The 17,679-nt window shown below is 39.5% G+C and overlaps 1 protein-coding gene across 5 annotated transcripts in view; it reads right to left on the reverse strand.

Moving 5' to 3' along the window:
• The window catches only part of NAV2 (neuron navigator 2), a 599,301-nt gene that overhangs the window by 276,508 nt on the left and 305,114 nt on the right, over window positions 1–17,679 (reverse strand). The gene's annotated exons all lie outside the window — the stretch shown is intronic.

The raw sequence follows: 17,679 nt of genomic DNA on the forward strand, positions 1-17,679 counted from the left end.
TCACACATATGTGCTGGTCGTTTCTGACTCTAGGGGGGGATGCTAATCTCCATTACAAAGCGAAAGAGCCAGCGCTGTCCGAAGATGTCTCTTGGCTGGCATGACTAAACACCGAAGGTACACAGAACACTGTTACCCTCCCATACAAGTGATTCCCTAATTTTCTATTTGCATTTTTACATGTTTTCAGATTGCTAGGTTGGCAGAAGCTGGGACAAGTAACGGGAGCTTACTCCGTTACATGGTGCTAGGGATTCGAACCGCTGAACTGCTGACCTTTCTGGTTGACAAGCTCAGACTCTTAGCCACTAAGCCATGTCCCTGACCATATTTATTCTCAAATCTAGATATATCCATTGTCTGAACAAGAATCGATTAATTTGAAAGGTATAAAAAGGAAGGCAAGTGTAGAAGCTGATCAGGATGACTCCAAGGAAGGGATCTTGAGTCCTTTTGTGCCCACAAGAGATCTAAGTCCAGCCCTCCTTGAATTTCATTGACTCTTATCTATCGCCAATATGCTTTGACCATTAGTAGTTCAGATTCTTGTAGAGAACTTGGACTTGCAATAAACCTTTATATTCACTTGAACTGCCTGGATTTCCTGATTTCTCATGCTTGACAGCAAGCCAAATTATTCTGTAAAACATCCATTACAACAAAGGAAGATTGACATGTATCCCAAATTTGTATCACATATAATACATTCTTTTTAAGTAGCAGCACATTTTCAAAATGAATAGCAAATGTAAAAGAAACAGTTCTTGTGTTTAATTACCTAAATATTCACTATAATTTATATTACTAATAGAAACTTTTATTTTATAATTAAATTTTCAACACCATTATCTTGAAGGTCTATTCTATGATTAAAGGCACCTCTCTACACATTTACAGATCAATTTTTCAGAAAAAGCTCATTTGTGGGTCGGTCTAATGGTTTGGCAAAGCAACAAAGTAAAAAGATTTCACTTGTTCATTACTAAAACACATCTATGATCGTTAGTGCCCTGAGCTTAAGAGCAAGTGTGTTGTCTATGGTTCTGAATTTTCTTCCCACCAGCCCCACCACACACACAGACACTCAAAGCTTTCCAGCTGAAAAGGATTAATTTAGCCCATTATCGGTGTCCCTTTTGCATTACAAAGCCAATATAAACTTCTAATTTAAATTGCAATAAGAAAAAGTGAATGAATGGCCTCATATCCTGCTAATTTTGTATATAAAAGATTACATTATAGGTATTAAGTGAAATAAATACAGCCACTTGGCAGAATTCAAAATCAATTTGTGTTGAATTTTAAAAATCCAACCCAAAAACCATGAAGACTGGATTTTAAATTTATATCAGGAGGGGGGAGAAGACCTATTTATACACCTTTTGTTTAGACAAGTACTTTATTACTACTCCCCACCCCCAAATTTAAAAAAAAAAGAAAATTAAAAACAAAATGCAGTTTCAAGTAAGAATATGACAGTAAGATGAAATTAGTGATACTAGATCTCATTGTTTACCTATTCACAAAGACTCTGTATATGGAAACTCTGTATTTTCTTTCTGATGCAGCATGACTTGAGGCATTGAATTAAAACACGCACATACACACAATATTGCATGAATAGAGATAACTGTTGTAATGAAAGTGCCAAGATCCAACTACTTGTATTCTGTTTTGGCAGTGCACTGTAAGGAAAACTACATTTACCTTTATAATTTACCAAATAAAGGAGCAGTTTATAGAACAATTAAACTTTGTATCTTAATACAGTACAGTAAGTCCTAGACTTACAACACTTTATTTAGTTACAGTGGCACTGAAAAAAAGTGACTTATGACGATATTTCACACTTCCAACCATTGGAACATCCCCATGGACACATGATCAGAATTCAGATGTTTGGCAACTGCTCCATATTTATGATGGCTGAAGTGTCCCGGGGTCACATGATCACCTTTTGTGACCTTCTGACAAGCAAAGTCAATGGGGAAGCCAACCCTAACCCCCACGCCCCATTTTGAGCCTAGCATGCCTGCCTGCACTTACCTGGGAGCCAGAATCAGGTGCATGGGGACTCCTGGGAGGGGAGGGGCCAGCTGGTCTTCGGAACTACCAGTTCAGGGAACTGGATGTAAAATTAACATCCGGTTCAGCAGAACCAGCTGAATCCCACCCCTGCCTGTACCATTTCAGACAAGTGGCTGTCCAGTCTCTTCTTAAAAGCCTCCAGTGATGAATCAACCTCAACTGCGGAAGGCAAGCTGTTTCACTGGTTCATTGTTCTCAGTTAGGCAGTTTCTCTATAATTCTAGGTTGCTTCTCTCCTTGATTAGTTCCCATCCATTGTTTCTTGTCCTGCCCTCTGGTGCTTTGGAAAATAAGTTGACCCCCCTCCTCCTTTTGGCAACCTCTCATATACTGGAATGCAGCTATCAATTCTGCAATGGCAGGTGATGTCTTCCAGATCTCTCGGTAGTTTAGGCTATTGTTGATCATAGTATATTCTGGATAGGCAAAGGAAGTTGAGCATTGGAGACATGATTTATTCATGGTTGGGGAATGCACTGTTGCTACCCACAGCTGTTGGATTGCAGGGTGTTCCAAGCTTCTTATTCCCATTACTTTTAAACATCTGTATAAAGCTTCTGGAAGTGAACCTCAGAAAGGGTGTAGCTGAATGTCAATTTATCTATTTGATGTGCAAATCTACTTCTCAAAATGTGTGAGAGTCTCTGTGATGTGCTCTTGCCTGGATCAGATTGTGGCCAAGGTGTCAAGTAACACAATAAAGCTCATTCTCATTCCTCTCTAAAGACCAGATTTGAACCTTAGGGGCTCCTTACATTCCTCTTGAATGTTCTGGTGAGTGTTAAGGCCAGGGGCATCTTCTATCATCTGTATTTTATTTATCCAATTTAGCCCCAATTTAGCGTCAAAATGCTTTGATCCTGCTGCACAGACTACTATTCAGAGTAATTAGATTACTGTAATGTACATTATGTGGAGATCTTTTGAAGGGAACTTGGAAGCTACAGTCACTAGGATTGCGATGAGCAGGATTTTCTCAGATGGAGCTTGTGGTACCTTTCTGGTACATATAATTGAAAAGCTTTTTTTTTTTTTATAAGACAGCATTTCTTTCCTGAAGTATACTTAATGTTTTATATAAGTGGCGATGATTTTATTGTCATTTATTGATTGGTTCATCTGTCATAATGAAAAGTTTTACTGTTATAATTGCAGGTTGGCTTTCATGGGAGTATATGGGTAGGCATTTGAAAAATAACAAATGAACAATAACTGTGGTGTAAATCCTAAAAGAGATTTCATATACTGTAGCGTGTTTTGTTTTAAAAAGACCCTAAGATCCTCCCCAAGTCATGACTTCCTCAAAAATTTCCAGTGCAACTCTTGAAATAAAAAAAAAATATTTATCTTTCCTGATTTATGGTTTAGCATGTTTTACAGCCAGCTAGATTTGCACATATTTGCTTTCATTTATTTTATTTTATTTTTATTAGAATTTAGGGGTATATTATTATATTCTGATTACATCTTTTCGATTTTTCTGTTTTAACTTAACTTTTCTGTGAAGAATCTGACTATGGAACAGGACATCTCTATTGCTATGAACAGCCTCAATTTTTGAGAACCTCTCGAAAGATTCTTGTTACATGTAACTCACAAACAGTGGGATGTATATGTCCATCAGAAATGCAATGGGCCTCCAGGCATTTTACCTCTCTGAAAAGCACACAGACAAGTCTTTTCAATTTAGGCTTTTAAAATGTGAGAGATTTACCAAACACGGTTGTTTTAAAGTTTCATTATGAATACCATTTTGTTTGTTAAAAAGGCCACATAAAATAGTTCAATTAATTTTATAAAAACATAAATATTCAAGAAGAAATAAAACACATTTCAAAACTTTATATTAAAAGGCTAGCAATGGTGACCCCTCTTCTTACTCCCAATTTGACTGCTTTGATATTTTGAAGATGTGAGAATGGGCATATTTCTATTGAGCAAAGAGTAGGAGTACGGCCTTATGAGGCACCACCATCGCCCAATGTGAGCAGGTCAAGGAGAAGTAATTGTGCCTGTTCAATTTTCAACCAGGGCTTATTCATTTTGGCTGTTCTACTGGCCTTTCCCTGCGATTTAACCATTCATTTCCATTGGTGCAAAAGAATCTAAACAAGGCCCGGGAAAGGACAGGACTTCCGCTTATTATTATACATCAGGAAGAATGATGCTTTTGAGCACAAGGGTGCATAAGGATGAGCATAAGGATCCCACACTCTGGGTGGCCTAATGCAGATGGAAGGGAAAGGGTGGGGGGAACAAGAGGTAAACTTCCATTATCTTTGCAAATTCTGCAAAGAGATCCAGGCTACCATCCTTGCATTGTTAGTCAATTCACTCCCCAAATTTATCAATGAGATTCAAGGAAGCTAAATGTGTTCAGAACAGCACTTCTTTTATTTTCACAAAGCAGGAATGAAAATGTGGAGAGCATTAGCCCTGAAATTTAAATGGCAATTAACAGGAGAAGCCTATAACTTTTGCAGTAGATTGCTTTTCTGCTTTTGGAAGTTAAGTTTTGTACATTTCATATGGGGCATTGCCCTTTTGTTTCTACAATGCAAATGCTGTTCTCCTCACCAGTATTTGGCGTTAATTTGAATGTCACTGCATCATTCATTTTGCCTTCTTGCTGCTATTTATCTAATTACTGTATGGCTTATTAAACTGAATTTGAGTGCTGTGATCTGTAGTTTAATACTCTATGTCTGCTTCTTTGAAGTGTGTGCCAAAAAAACCAGCATATAAATAAGTGTTTAACTAAAGCCAGACTACTTGCTGGCATCAAGTTCCAGTTGGAGCTAACCAGAAATGATAGCTGTCTATGAACATGTATCATCATTAGCCCATCTCATCTTTAGCTCATGCCATGAACATGGGCTAAAGATGAGAGCAAGAAGACAAGGTCTATATGTTCATGTTATCCAGACAGAGTGATTTAACATGACAATAGAAGCATGCCCACCAAATTACGGGCATGTAATTAATGCACAATAGGTTTCTTTGCTAATAATGGATAACTTATAAAGTATTATTTTGGAAGAATAAAACACAAAATAAAATATCTCCTTCCTATACCAAAATATTTAAGCACTTTTGATTTATAATATGCTAAAAAATCTTAAGGGCAACTCACAATATTTATTGCATTTATGTATCATAATTTCCAAATATATTGCCATAAAGCCAATATATTCAAAATAATCAAGAACATGTAATATATACAGTTGTCATGAGTGTACGAAGCTTATATATGGGAAGCCTGGAATATTACAGATATAATGAGTGACACTGTATTGATGAATATGGGCCTGCAGAAATAATATTCAACAAGTATAGTTTCATTTATCCTAAAGATATTTAGTCTTTGAAAAGATGTTTCTGCTTGTTTCTTCTTCCTTTACGCATTATCAGGGAACATTACTGATAAGATATAATTCTCTCAAGCCACAGCTCCTTTTAAAAAAACCCTTTCAAATTACATCACAATACAAGGAACAATTTTAAAACTTCTGCCCATGGTCTCTAGTATTCAGAAAAGTTAGTAAAGAGAATAAAGCCGAAAGGGGAAAAAAAAAAGTACAGGATAACATCATTTTGCATTTTCAACAAAAATCCTCATTCCACTGGCTTATATTTTTGGAATATGCCAAGAAACAAACAGTAAACCTATTATTGCTACCATGTTAACCGTGATCCACAAAACATTTAGAATGGTTACTATTCTTACGAATTCTCACGAAGCAATTACATCAAACAGCTTCCATAGCAAAAAGCAAAAAAAGAAAGAAGGGATATTTATATTGTCTAGTCTATTTTTACCTGTGATGGGCAACAGTTCAGCTAAGCACTTCCATTTTCAACATTTGGGATAAATAATACCATCCAACAGTTCCTGGTCTGTTGTACTCAGCCTCACCATTTAACAACTGGCCTCCAGTTCTTCCCCCCACTAAGAAGAAAGTACACACTGATTGTGGCCCATTTTTGCAGATTTTTTGGGTTTTTATACCCTGAGAGAACAGAGACCCCATAGACTGAATAAGAATACTGTGCGTCTGTAAGCAGATTTAGGGTTAAATGAGGCCACTCGTCAGGGTTCTTGGTTTTAAGAAGCACAACTGTTACTGTGACAACACTTCACATCTTCGGCTGTTAGCTAGTGAACATTTATTCACATAAGGAGCCTTTGATCATGACAGTAATCATTTGTCTTTATGAAGAATTTGGGTCTGACTGTGGCAAGTTTATACAACAGATACACATAATGAGTCTTGAGAAATATAACCTTTTGTAGTTCTTTTTTGTCTCCTGGCCAACTTTCCTCAACCAACTATACTGAACTTGTTGTACCCTGTAAAAGAGTGGAGAACATTCGCCCCCAAAGAAATTGTTCTGCTGACAGAAATATAGACTGAGTTTGCTGCACGTGCTTTCTTCACTACAAACAGTATGCTGTTCTGAGGAAAACAATTTGTAGAGCCTGGTTTGTAACAACACTGTTCAAGTCAGTTTTAAGAACAAATCCCAACTCGGAATGCAATGGATGGAAGGGCTGTTTTGATACGTAATGCAATAATTGACATCAATAAAGGAGATAACTGATATGTAACACTGGGAGCAGACATAGCTTGTCTCTATTACAGGTAATCCTCAAGTTATGATCGCAAGCGAGCCCAACATTTCCATTGCTAAGTAAGACAGTGGTCAAGTGAGTTTTGTCCCATTTTATGACCCGTTTCACCACAGCTGTTAAGTGAATCAATGCAGTTGTTAAGTTAGTTGTTAAGGGAATATGACTTTGATTGTCAGAAGGTTGCAAAAGTTGATCACATGACCTGGGGGCACTGCAACTGTTATAAGTACATGTCAGTTGCCAAGCATCTGAATTTCGATCACATAACTATCAGGATGCTACAATGGTCATTTAAGGGTGAAAAATGGTCACGTCATTTTTTTTTTCAATGGTGTTATAACTTCAAACAATCACTAAACAAATGGTTGTACAGTAAGTTGAGGACTTACAGCATTACTTCAAACTGTGGAAAAGTTGGATTTCAGTAGATCGATAGAATATGTTTTCTTTTTGTATATTCATGACAACCCTGGGACAACGTAAAGAAAGTTGCTATAATCTGTCCATAGATTCATGGTGAGCTTTGTATCTGAATGGAGACATGAATCACCATGCCATGTTTTCTCTCCATGCTACGTTCCCCTCCATTGCATTAAACTTATGCTTAATACAAATTGACATCAGTGTCAAAAAGCCCACCTCTGTTTAAAGCAGGGTCTCCAACCTTGGCAACTTTAAAACTTGTGGACTTCAACTCCCAGAGTTCCTCAGCCAGCTTTGCTGGCTGAGAACTCTGGGAGTTAGTCCTAAAAAAGCCCACCTCTGTTTAAAGTATCTTCCAATGCAGCCTTAGGGAAAAGAAAGTGGGGGTCTGAAAACTAGGAAAGGTATTCGGCTTTGGGATTCTGCTTTTTAATAGTAAAGAATACTGTATAGGGTAATTACTATTCAAAATTATTCAATTATGATGGTTTGATTGAGTGATTCCAGGAAACCACAGCCCAGATGAGATTCCCAACATCCCTAAATCATGAGGTCGAAATAAAATAATTTTTTTCTCCCCAATCACAGTTTTAGCAATTGCTGCCTATCCTCCAAAAAATATAGATTGTAATCTCTCCAATGTGTCTTATTTAAAATCCAAGACTGCAATCACTGCCAAGTACCTGGAAATGAAACTTAATACAGTTTATTTGCAATTTTTTGTAAGACCACTAGGTGGTATTAGCAACCAACTTAACCAGAGGGGGGGGGAGAAAGGGAAGGAGGGAGAGGTAAGAAAGGAGAGAGGGAGGGAGATGTCCTTCCTTTGTGATCTTCTCTTCTCTTATCCCTTATTTTCATTTTGTAACAATTCACTGGCAGCCTAAGCAGGTGTAAACAAAGGAATCTATATGTCTGTTTTCTCAGCACTAGGGATTCAATCAGCTCATAGCAAATATATCCACATTTATTGTTGAAATACAGTGTTGGGTTTGAAAAAAAATTATTTTGGTTTGAGTCCATAATATCCAAAATACACTGGTTTTTATAGAAGAAAAAGTCATTCTGTTGATTTTTATCCAAGTGCTCAATATAGCAAACTAGATTATAACTTGAAACAACAACGTAACAGTTCTTTGTTGCAGTTTTGAAAGTGTACCCAATTTAGCCAAATTGCAACATTTCCACTTACAGAGAGGTAAAACATTTTTGGACTCATAAGAACATTAGATTTCTAAAATTAAGTATGTCTTTCATGCCTGAGAACGCTTTTAAATGTAGTTACTTACCAAGAACAGAGTCAGAAATTATTAGGGCATTCATATTCTTAAGCATTTCACGTTACATTGTCACAATGTCAGAAGAAAACCACAAACCTGGTAAGAATGGAACTTAAAATTACCCACAGGAATCAAATAGTGATAAGCTAATATTAACATGAAGACAATACACTGGTATATATTCTGTGCCAGAAGAAGGCACTTTCTGTGCACACCCTAACCCAAGTCAAGGTAACTTGAGAGCAGCTGACAAATTCACCGAACACCATGCATGGCCACCAAAAATCCATAAATACAGTTTAAGGTATATGAAGTTGCATGTTTATGCAAAATCATTCCAAATGATTATGTACAGCCCTACAAAATAAGTGTATATGCAGTATAACACACATACTCACCCCAGTTTAACTTTCATATTGTGGAAGCCTTACACTTCCTAAGATGGTAGATCTTCATCTGAATAGTGTCATACAATATTTGGGCCCAAAGGGATAGATACCAATCTAAATCTCTCTCTGGTTTTCCAAATTGAAGGCTCAGAAGTGCCTTGCATCAACTGCACTTGATATGCCAACTGCATCCCTTTCTGAAGAAAATAATTGTAATATTCTGTGATACCAACACTATTAATACATGGGCTTGACTATTGGGATAGCCTCTACATGGGGCTATCTATCTGTTTAATCCAGGAACTTCAGCTGCCTCAGAACGCAGCAGCCAGCCAGGTCTCTGGAAAAACTCAGAGCTGATATAACAACTGTGCTAAAAACGCTTTACTGGCAGTCAATTTATTTCCCGGTGAAATGCAAAATAAAAAAGTGCTGATTATTCATCTTTAAAAGCCTTATATGGCTTAGCTTCAACCATTTGACTTGAAAGAACATCCATTTCTAAAGGTGCTTTTTCAAGAGGCAATTGGACTTTCTGGTTTTTCTTTGAAGATGTTTGGCTTCTCGTCCAAAAAGCTTTCTTTCCCCACCCACCCACCCTACAAGAACATCTGAGGAGGTCTGTCCACAATTGCAGCCCCTGCTGACTCTCGCCAAGCCTTCAAATACATTCTCTGCTGAAATGTGGGATCTAACTTTTGTTTCCTTTTCAAGATGTTCTATTAACATATCTTTGAAAATAGGGTTAGAACTGTTCGTTTTACCTGGATTATACTGCCATTTTTATTTATTTTTATCTCACTGGATTTAAAGATAATTTTATTATGCTTTATTTTTAACCACCGAGAGGAATAATATACCGTATTTGCCGGCGTATAAGATGACTTTTTTCCCCTGAAAAACATGCCTCCAACTGGAGGGGTCGTCTTATACGCCGGCAAATACGTTGTTGTCACTCGGTGCAAGAGCGACGGGGGCGGAGCCCCGCAACTTGCGAAGCCCCTTCAAGCCCAGCCGGAGTCTCTCTTTTGGCAAGTCTCGGGGTAGGAAGAGATAGCTGGAATTACCCTCCACACCACCCACCCACCCACCCACCCACACACACAGAGAGAGAGGGAGAGTTGGCAGCTGTCCATCCCCCACCCTTGGAGTCCCGATGGCGCGCATGCAGGGGCTGCTTAAGGGAGGAGGCCTTTCACTTTCCCCTGGGGGAGGGGGCAGGCGCGTCACTCACTTGCAGGCAGCAGCGCGGCCTCTCCTTTCCCACCCACCCACTCCGCTCGTGCGAGCGGAACGGCAGGCTCCAGGCTTTGCCCCCATCCCTCACCTCCTTCCACCCCCCTCCACCCCCCCAGTGGCAGAAACTTCGCCGCACATGGGGACGAGTGGAGGGGGTGGGAGAGCAGCGACGCCGCTCAAAGCTGAGAAAGCGCCATCCTTGCTTTTGCGCTTCGGGAAGAGTTCGTGTTTTTTGTTTTTTTGTTTTTCTCCCAGGAATGGGATGCTGCTCGTGCGATTTTCTTTGGGAAGTTTTCTCTTCCCGGTTTCAGCCTTTGCTCCGAATCCTCCCCCCCCCCACCCCCAGATTCACTTCTGGAAAGGATGCTTGTGTAACTCTTTTCCTAAGTGTTGCTGGGGTGGAGGGGGAGGCAGTGTGCAGCGTGAGCGAGAGGCTCCTTTCCTTTCTCCCTGAGCGCAAAACCGTCTGCCTTCTTCTCTCTTGGATGGACAGAGCAAGGCTAATAAGATAATAATAAGATAATAAGATAAGATCCTAAGCGCGTTGTGGAAACAGATCTGGATCTCGTTGGAGAAAGGTAGCAAATGAATGAACTGGACTTTTGGCAAGTCTCGGGGTAGGAACTCGAGGCTTTCTGGAAAGTTAGTGAGCAGGAAAATAGACATCCTTTCCGCTTTCTCCCAGCGTGGGTATCTCATTATCCCTCCCTGTAAGAAGTAACAACCACAAAGCCAAGGGGAAAAAGGACCAGTTTCTTGTGCCTGATCAGTGGCGGCCTTTTGCACTCAGAACTCTCTCCTTTGCGCTCATCCACGGTCCAGCGACCGAGCCTCTCCGCGTGGAAATAAGGAGGCCTTCTCTCTCCCCCAGCCCCCAACGGTGAGCTGCACATGCTCCAGACTGCTCCAGCCAGCTCGCCATCCGAGTGCAGCCAGAACGATGCGCAGGAAAAAGCCACAGTAGGAAGTAAAGATTTCTCCCCCCACCCTCTCTCTCTGAAATAATTAATGTCGCAATCAGTGTGGTGCACCCTTGGAGACAAATTGGTTGGGGAGGTGGAAAGATATTAAGAAACAACTCGACTGGGCGTATAAGACGAGCCCCACGACTTTTTTGCCCTGAAAAACATGCCTCCAAGTGGGGGAGTCGTCTTATACGGCGAGTATATAACAAACTCTATATTTTGAGTGGAAATGTTGGGGGCTCGTCTTATACGCCCAGTCGTCTTATACGCCGGCAAATACGGTAGTAACAAATCAACATGACCTGCTAAAAGGCCATTTGTAATTTCATTCCTTTTGTCAATTGGTGTTCCATATGAATGCAACCAATTAGTAAGACTACGATTGAAAAGATTTGGGATGCTTACATCGAATGAACTGTTCTGATGAGCTGATTGGTTTTTAAACTCCATATTTTTAGAGCAGCAATTCTATGAAAGCTAGGTATATGAATCTCCCTACTGAATTAATGGCAACATTTTGTGATCTCCTATTTGCATGCAGCTGTTTGGGAGGCAATCCTCAGGGTTGATCCCCTTATTCCGCTCGTTTGCTCTTTCAGTCTTGGGCTATACTAGAGAAAGGCAGCATTAAAGCACTACAGTATAGTACCATTGGTCAAGCAGTGTAGTGGCAGTACTGGTAAAGAGACCAGTGCAGAATGGCAGAAGACAAGAATAAGTGGAGTGGAGGCTGATATGAATACCTCAGCCTAAAATAGCTAATAAGTGTTGCTCTGATCACACCCACAACTGACAATACCTATGTTGTAACAAATGACAAAACATCATAGATTTTAGACACTTTGCAACTACCATCAATTTAAGGTGGGGGGATACCCTACTCTAACTAAGTCCGTCTAACCATTGGCTGGAAACACAAGGAAGGCTGAAAGAATTCAGGAGCAGAATGGATGGCTCCTGCTTTAAGACACCTATCTCACCCCTAAAAGCCATCCTCTAAAACTGACCCCCAGTTTTGGCATGCAACTTTTGACAATGCTTTCGACAGAAATACCAACTATGTGTCCAATTTATAGGGGGTTCTGCAAATGCTCAGTCATACAGAAACAGTCCTAGATGTAAGTTTACAATTTTGTCAATTAAAAAAAAAACCAACATTAACCACACATTTGTTTTCCTTTAGCTAATTTTCACCCTTCATAACTTAAGTAATCCTTCTACGGTGAACATATGTAATAGATAGATAGCTGATAGATAGACAGATAGACAGATAGACAGACAGAGGTAGGTAGGTAAGTAGGTAAGAAGGTCAGTCAGTCAAATATTCCTATCAAGACAGCTCTTCACTGAGAGACCAGTTGATTTTACTACCTAAAGCTCCATTTGATGTAGAAGTAAAACCTGTCCCATTTCTCTGTCTTTACCTAACCGATAGATCTGATTCAGCTTTCTCTTGTTATTGTCCTCCAAATATTAGGACTATAATTTCTATAATTTCATTCCAACCTGTTATTCTGGCATGAAAGAAAAAAAAAAGCACATCACACAGCTAGGCACAACAGACATTACTTTGTCTGTCTTTTGTTCTCAAGCTGCCTGACAACCGACTTACTCTCAACATCTTGAGTTTAAAAAAAAGTCAGATGCTACTTCACACTGAGTAGCTGGCCCTGAAAATAAAATGTCATAGAATTTGAACTTTACTTGTTGCTCAGCACAAAGTTAGCCAGCAAAGCACAGATTTGTGTGCCAGTTTGCTAGGAACAAATCCTATTTTTAAATTCTCACATCAGTGAGAACTGCATAAAATTACCAAGTTCAGCCTTCACCAACCACTTACAGTATTATATGTCTAAATGCTGCCTTCTTCTCCTTTTGACATGGTTCACCAAAGAATGTGTTCCACAGAATAATTTCAAAGGTTATCCTCTTCACTATCTCTACTCCCATTTTCCTTGCTTTTTATCAGGTGACAATATCAAAAAGTGAGATTTCAGTACAACTTCCAGAAACGGTTTGTGTATAACTGGTGATTATGTGGCCTAATAATTGCAGGATATCCTGCTATTTTCTCCTATGGTTGATATTCTGCTTGTGGACAGATGGCAGTACAGCAGAGCACAGATGGTAACCCACAGCTCACAAACTCCTCGTCACTGTTTCAAATTCTGTACACATGTCATTTTGAAGGTATATATTACTCCAAGATGGGTGTGAGTGTACACCTGCACCTTTGAGTAAGTTTTTGATCCTGGCGACTGCCTGGGACAGGTTCCTGCAGTTTTCTTGGCAAAGATTTCAAAAGTGACTGTTCCTTTCTTCCTAGGGCTCAGACAGAATGACTGGACCAAGATCGGTCTCCCAGTTTTAGCCTAATGCCTTTAACCACTACAACAAATAGACTCTAACAAAGCAATATTGTTTTTTTTTTTTTTTTTTTTTTAGTAAATGGGAGGAGGAGAAGGAGGAGCTGTTATTGGTGGAATATTGAAAAAGTGGTCAAGAATGAAGAGTTAAGAACCTATGGGACTTATAAATAAAAACTGAAAGAATGTTGAAAAGGGAAATAATAGAATAATAGTGGCTGGACACTTGGTGTCATTATAAAACATCTGGAAAAATATTTGGATTCAATAGGAAGCTTAATTTATTACAACAGTACATATACTGCAACTGCATCTTTAGATATCATAGATCTTTGGGAAAGATCTGATAGACAAGTGGTCACCAACCAGTGGTCTGCGGCCCACTGGTAGTCCACAAGAAAATTGTGGTGGTCTGCAGAGAAATGTCATCCCCAAAGCACCTCCCAAAGCAATTAATCCAGGCTGCGCGGGAACACAAGGCTGCACCACCCACATGGCCTGCGGGAACACAAGGCTTATGTCGCTTGCATTGCAAACAACACGAGGTAGTGAGGGGAGGGGGAAAGGGTGGAAGTGGGGAACTTGTCCCACTCACCCCACAAGCCTCGCCTAGCCACCGGGCTGCCTCCTTCCACTTCTTTCTTCTTCTGCTTTTGGCTGCACACAAGGAAAGCAGCAAAAATCTTTCTTTCTCTCCCCCAAACTCCACCAGAAATGAGTCTTTGGGACCCTGCAAGGCATCCTGCTCCAAGAGGCTACTCCGGCAAAAACTCATTTCTGGCGGAGTTTGGGGGAGAGAAAGAAAGACTTCTGCTGCTTTCCTTGCATGAAACCAAAAGTCTCTCTCTCTCTCTCTCTCTCTCTTCCCACCCCCAAGAATAGAGCTGGAGCTGGTATCCTGCGATCCCAAATAAAGAATGATCCATCGGTAGGAAAATGGGGTGGGGAATTTTCCTGAAGACTTTTTGGGGGATTTTCCCAGGGTCTCTGCATCCTGTTTTCCTACCGATCAATCGTTCTTTATTTGGGATCGCAGGATACCATCTCTCTCTCTCTCCCTCGAGAACAGAGCTGAAAATCAGGTTAGTGAAGGAATGTAGCTGCCTTGGAGGGGGTGGAGGTGTGTGAGGGACCTGTGTGTGTGTGTGTTTGTGTGAGAGAGGGTGGGAGGGAAAACATCACCACCAGCCCTCCAAAGTTAGATCAGATCTCTGTCTCTTTCTCTCTCTTTCTCTCTTTCTTTCTCTTTCTCTCCCACACCACCATCGGTAAGCCACTGTCAGTCAAAATTCATATTAGTGGTCCATGGGATTTAAAATTATGAGTTTGGTGGTCCCTGAGGTCCAAAAGGTTGGCAACCCCTGTGATAGATTACAGTACTAAATTTGACAGAACTACCTGATGGACTATGTGTAAATAAAATAATGCTAGTTTTGATACATTTTAGTTTAGGGATTTATGTATAAGATTTCTAAGCTACCCATGGAGGACTTGAAAGGGCAATTTCTAACAATAATAATAATAATCATAGCACTTATTAAGAACAGTCAATTCCACAACAATTACAATTACTGGTATGATTGACATACATTGAAACCCTGCCAGAATAACAATGTCTTAAACATGCCCATTAAAAGATGCATGTATAGCCACCTTGACTGTTCTGAAAGTTTTACCAGTGGTAGAAATGTTGTGTTTTTTCCCTGGACAAGGGAAAGATAAAAGGCAGGCTACAAATATGGTTTGCCCCATAAAAGGCAGAGACAGATATTTCACAGCTCCTTTTCATGTCTGCTTTTTCTCTCTTTTGAGCAATACCCTCCACGTCCCAGTCTACGGATGAAAAAAAAAAAAAAGCTGGTTTCTAACAGTACAGACCAAGACACTACTTACTAAACCCACTTTTCATTAGGATTTCTTTGCTTGCTTCTGTGTCTTTCTGGGTTCAAACAACATGCTAAGTTATAATATAACTTGTGTGACTTGAACTTACCAGATCCATAAATTATATATAATTCACCCTATTGTGACCTTGTCAACAAGCTGCGGTTGAATTACTAGCTTAACATGATGCATAATCCTGTCCTTGAGTTCAGGATAAGCCTGAAGTCCACTTCAACATATAATAACATTTTATAACAACAAAAGGTTTTTTTTAAGAGGGGTGTGACAGAATAGAAGAATTAGGAACACCTTTGCCTTCACCCAATGACCGAAATTGGAATGACCCCCTACCAGAGCAAAATAAAAGAAAGAATTTCTATCATATCTCAATTTGATTATTATTAAGTTTGGATATCGCCAAACTTTTAGGGCCCATGATTGCACTGGGCTATTTTGAGCATAGATAGATATTCTCACAAAATTCCTCAAATGGGATGAGGTGGGTGGGGGGGTGGGGATGTAATTTGCTCATTTCTAAAATAAAATTGCTGTGATGCTCTTAGCCAGTCACAAGGTATTTATCATAACGCAAACTTCTACCTCCCTTTTAATCTCTCTATAGCAGGGGTGTCAAACTTGATTTCATTGAGGGCCGCATCAGGTTGTGTTTGACCTCGGGAGGGGGGGTGGAGTGGGAGTGGCCAGGGTGGGTTGGCCAGCTTGACATCACTCGTGTCGTGGGTGCCTGTGGTGGCCTGAGCGTTCTGCCCATGAAAATGCACACACCCTCCCGAACTCTGTTTTCGCTAGCAGAGGCGCCATAAGCTGGTCCTTTGCTGTTTCTAGGGCCCTGCAGACCAGATCTAAGCCCCTTGTGCACTGGATCTGGCCAGCGGGCCTTGAGTTTGACACCCCTGCTCTATAGGTTCTCTATAGCTTAAATTCACCTACTCACTCTGAGTTGGACACCCTTTAAAAGATGTAGCCACTCACAACATCTAAGCTGTACAAGTGTTCATATGCTCTTATATGATATCAAGACATTATGGGAAATCAAAAGGATACTCTAAGTTCCCACATTGTGTTCCTTTTTCCAGCTGCTTTTTAAAAAAATAAAATTAAAAGAATCTAAAATCATATCAAACAATTAGGTTGGGCAGATAATTTAAGGATGCCAAAACAGGCCAAATAATGTCCAGAGTCTCATTGTTTAAGTTTGGTAGCCTTATAAATCTTGAAAACAAACAAACAAACAAATAATTTACTCTCAAAGTAGAAAAGTCTTTTTCAGAGAAGAAATTGAAGAATATATTTCAGCACAGTATTAGAAACAGCCAGCAAGAAACCTATATGAAATGAATCATAAATAGTTCTAAAACGCGTCTTTAAAGTTTATAATTTATACTTCTGGAGACATTTTAATTTTTTGAAAAATTTGTTTCTTTCCCCCTCTTTTTTTTATAAAAAAATATGGCATTTTGGCATGGTTGATATTTGATGGATATTTTTGTCAGTGGATCTGGAATTTCATATCCTTCTTGCCACTTTCAAGAAGGGCATTGTGTTTAAACTGAGACTGCCCGAGGGATAAGCTTCTTAGCTAGCAAAATTCTTTTTTAAATAAGTGTGATATTATTTTGTTTAGAAATAAAAACATGATAGAAACCAGGAAATCAAAATGTCTTTTACTGAGTTAGATGGCACTTGGTTCTCTTAACTCTAAATAATTTAATCATTTGGCAGTTTCATTAAATGGAGTCTCACCATGGGTATGAAGACGAATAACCCCATACGGAAATTTATTCATGCGTGTGCAAGGTAAGATTCGAATGACAGACTGTCGCTTCCATGAAGGTCAATTTATCTTTGTGCCACTCAAAAAAAAGATTTAAAAAAAAAACCAATAATCACCAAGCACAGAGAAAAAGAATTCACAAAAGAACAGGAGCATGAGTTGTTTTTAGTAGTAAAATATGCATTAAGAGGCCCATTAATTCTTTATCAGAATGCCCGAGGAAAACATAAGAAAATAAGCTGACAATATGCCAATTCTCTAACATTTAAATTTCTGTGTAGGAAAATGGCTTTATGGCTACCTTCACTGGCTATGACTAAGTGGAAAGAATGTCCTCCCATCCATTTCAGACAAGAAATGGAAGCTACGTCCAAACTGCTTTAATTCCCCCATTCCTTAATTCCCCAAGTGTTTATAGAAGAAAAGGCAAACTAGCTAGGCAAACTTAAAGTTAGGGTTGGGGCTAAAATGATGAAGATGACTAACAACCATTGTTTCAACCCTGGAATGACTTAACCAAGACTCTTCTTTGCTTGCTTGTTTTTACTTCCCACCGCAAACCTTTGAGGAAAGATGAAGAAATAGTTTGAAGTGTTGATTATTTTGTTAGACTGAAT

Source organism: Notechis scutatus, chromosome 1 (genome assembly GCF_049901735.1).
Source record: "Notechis scutatus isolate UNSWTSFEM ecotype Mainland chromosome 1, rNotScu1.2, whole genome shotgun sequence".
In the NCBI taxonomy this organism is placed as follows: domain Eukaryota; kingdom Metazoa; phylum Chordata; class Lepidosauria; order Squamata; family Elapidae; genus Notechis; species Notechis scutatus.